Raw genomic sequence first — 3,936 nt, 5'->3', positions numbered from 1 at the left:
ATGATGTGATCATATCCAATGTTTCTTCTGACCTCCAGGATTGTTCTAATTTCCTTAACCTATCCTCAGATCTGAACCCTTTTAGCTCTGGCACTAATCTTGTTGCTAACTTTTGTATTTTTTCAACTTTGCTTTTATGATTCACAAGGTGTGACAAGGTGGGGATTCCATGCCGGTGCTGCATATTCCAGTATTGGTCTAACATAGGTGGAGTAGTTTACCTTTAAGGAGTCTTGATTAATGTTTCTAAAAGACGTTGTAATGTTTGCCAGCGTCCCATACGCTGCTGGTGTTATCCTGGCAATGTGTGCCTCTGGAGATAGTGTTATATCTACTCCTAAATCCTTTTCTCTCTCTGACTCTTGTAGTTCCCTTCACCCTTATGGTGTAGATGCCCTCTGGTCTCCTCTCTCCCTCTCCCAGCTTCATTACATTACACTTGTTGGGATTGAATTCTATCAACCATTAGCTTGCCCACTCGTGGAGTTTGTCAAGGTGATCTTGCAACCTGCAACAACCCTCAGTTTTTACATGATTCATCAGCTTGGCGTCGTGTGCACACATAGACATGTACGCGCTCACGCCCTCGGGTTGGTCGTTCATGTAAATTAGTAAGAGCAGGGGCCCAGGACCGACCCTTGAGGAACTCCACTTGTTACCTTCCTCCAGCTCGAAGGTTCATCACTGTGACTGTTTTCTGCCCTTCTGGTACTCTCTTACCCAGTTCAGTGTCCTCCCAGCCTGCCTCTCTGTCTTGTACACCAGTCATTCATGAGGGTCAGTGTCAAATGCTTTATGAAATTCTAAGAAACTACAGCCTGCCAAGCCTTCTTGTTTCCTGTCTTATTTTAGTAATCTTTTCATAGAACTCTATAAAGTTTGTCAGGCATGACTTTACTCTCCTAAATCCATGCTGCTAATTTGCTTCAAAGTTTAGTCTTCCCAAGTGCTCAATTACTCTCAGATTTATGACTTTTTCCATCACTTTACATGGACAACTTGTCAGTGACGCAGGTCTGTAAGTTACTGCGTCATGGACAACTTGTCAGTGACGCTGGTCTGTAAGTTACTGCGTCATGGACAACTTGTCAGTGACGCTGGTCTGTAAGTTACTGCGTCATGGACAACTTGTCAGTGACGCTGGTCTGTAAGTTACTGCGTCATGGACAACTTGTCAGTGACGCTGGTCTGTAAGTTACTGCGTCATGGACAACTTGTCAGTGACGCTGGTCTGTAAGTTACTGCGTCACGGACAACTTGTCAGTGACGCTGGTCTGTAAGTTACTGCGTCACGGACAACTTGTCAGTGACGCTGGTCTGTAAGTTACTGCGTCATGGACAACTTGTCAGTGACGCTGGTCTGTAAGTTACTGCGTCATGGACAACTTGTCAGTGACGCTGGTCTGTAAGTTACTGCCTCATGCACAACTTGTCAGTGACGCTGGTCTGTAAGTTACTGCGTCATGGACAACTTGTCAGTGACGCTGGTCTGTAAGTTACTGCGTCATGGACAACTTGTCAGTGACGCTGGTCTGTAAGTTACTGCGTCATGGACAACTTGTCAGTGACGCTGGTCTGTAAGTTACTGCCTCATGCACAACTTGTCAGTGACGCTGGTCTGTAAGTTACTGCGTCATGGACAACTTGTCAGTGACGCTGGTCTGTAAGTTACTGCCTCATGGACAACTTGTCAGTGACGCTGGTCTGTAAGTTACTGCGTCATGGACAACTTGTCAGTGACGCTGGTCTGTAAGTTACTGCCTCATGCACAACTTGTCAGTGACGCTGGTCTGTAAGTTACTGCGTCATGGACAACTTGTCAGTGGCGCTGGTCTGTAAGTTACTGCGTCATGGACAACTTGTCAGTGGCGCTGGTCTGTAAGTTACTGCGTCATGGACAACTTGTCAGTGGCGCTGGTCTGTAAGTTACTGCGTCATGGACAACTTGTCAGTGACGCAGGTCTGTAAGTTACTGCGTCATGGACAACTTGTCAGTGACGCTGGTCTGTAAGTTACTGCGTCATGGACAACTTGTCAGTGACGCTGGTCTGTAAGTTACTGCGTCATGTACAACTTGTCAGTGACGCTGGTCTGTAAGTTACTGCCTCATGGACAACTTGTCAGTGACGCTGGTCTGTAAGTTACTGCGTCATGGACAACTTGTCAGTGACGCAGGTCTGTAAGTTACTGCCTCACGGACAACTTGTCAGTGGCGCTGGTCTGTAAGTTACTGCCTCTTTTCCTCTCCCTCTTTTTGGTTAATATTCTGACTACATTTCCCTTTTTCCAACATTCTAGACACTTTCCAATTTCAAGTGTTTTATTGAAAACTTTGATTAGCGGGTGATAAAGCCCCTATACAGCCTCCTTAAACAGCCATGATGATAGTAAGTCTGGTCCTATGGATTTTGTAACATCTAATTCATCCAAGTGTTTTTTAACCTCCTCCATTGACTACAATGTCATCCAGTGTTACCTCTGACCTTATGTATCTTAACTCTTTACACCGGTTCTTTTGCAAATACCGTCTGAAATCTTTGTTTTTTTTTTTAGTTCCTCACACTCCTTGTCGCTTTCAGTAAGGAATCCACCTTGTGTTTATAACGTGATCAAGTGGTCACTTATCGCTGTCTCCCTCCCAACATGCCTACACAACACGCTGGGTTGGTCCTTAGCTTTCATGGCGCTGTCATGTTTATATTGTGCTTCCCTCCTGGTCTACGTGGGGGTGAGGGAGGGGGGGGGTGACTAGGGTGGGGGTGAGGGAGGGGGGAGTGACCAGGGTGGGGGGTGAGGGAGAGTGGGGGTGAGGGAGGGTGGGGGTGACCAGGGTGGGGGTGAGGGAGGGTGGGGTGACCAGGGTGGGGGTGAGGGAGGTTGGGGGCGAGGGAGGGTTGGGTGACCAGGGTGGGGGTGAGGGAGAGGGGGGTGACCAGGGTGGGGGTGAGGGAGGGGGGAGTGACCAGGGTGGGGGGGTGAGGGAGAGTGGGGGTGAGGGAGGGTGTGGTGACCAGGGTGGGGGGTGAGGGGTAGGGGTCGCACCCCCGTAGCTGCAGACGTTAGTATATTATACATAAATTGCGCTCATCTCGACTGCCTGTCTTAATGCCTCACTGCCTGTCTCTCGCTGTCTGGCTTTCCTCCCGTCTGTCTGTCTGCCTGGCTATTATAAGGCTTCCTGTCAAGTCTAACATACGACTCCCTCCAAGTCTAACGCAGAGTTACGCTAATTATGAGAAGAAAGTGCGAAGCCAATATCGCTAGATTGGCGATATTGAGTACGCTATTTTAGCATAGATAGCGAAGTGGCCTACGTCGTCGGCGCATACCCCAGGGTACCAGCTTCTATCTTTGAGGCAGGACACAAGCGTTTGGGCAACGTTTCCTCTCACTTATTGTCTCTGTTCAGCTAGCAGTAACTAGGTAGGTAACTAGGTATCCGGGAGTTAGGCAACTGTTGTGTTCTGCATGGTGGAGGGGCGCTAATTAAGGTGAGAGCATGGAGCCAGCCACACAGGCTGGCGTTACCAATGAGTGCACAAGCTTCATACATGGAACTCTGACAGTAGATGGGAGGAAGATTGTGATCTTGGTAATCTACAATCCCCCACCAAACAGTAGAAGACCCAGGCAGGAGTATGATGACAACAACAAGGCATGTATAGATGAACTGCAGAAGGCAGCAACATTAGCTCACAGATGAGAGCGAAGCTGCTGATCATGGGGGACCTAAATCATGGAGAGATAAATTGGGAATCAAGGAATCCCCATGGAGGGGACGAAACGTGGGGAGCAAAATTAGTAGATGTTATAGACAGGAATTTCCTGACACAACATGTGAAGGAAGACACAAGGGAAAGAGGAGGAGATGCACCGAGCCTATTAGACCTGATTTTCACCCAGAACGTAGAAGATATCGAGAATTTAGAGCATGAA

The sequence above is a fragment of the Procambarus clarkii genome, chromosome 40 (assembly GCF_040958095.1).
Source record: "Procambarus clarkii isolate CNS0578487 chromosome 40, FALCON_Pclarkii_2.0, whole genome shotgun sequence".
Lineage (NCBI taxonomy): Eukaryota > Metazoa > Arthropoda > Malacostraca > Decapoda > Cambaridae > Procambarus > Procambarus clarkii.
The sequence above is the reverse complement of the archived record's forward strand: the minus strand, read 5'-3'. Positions refer to the sequence as shown.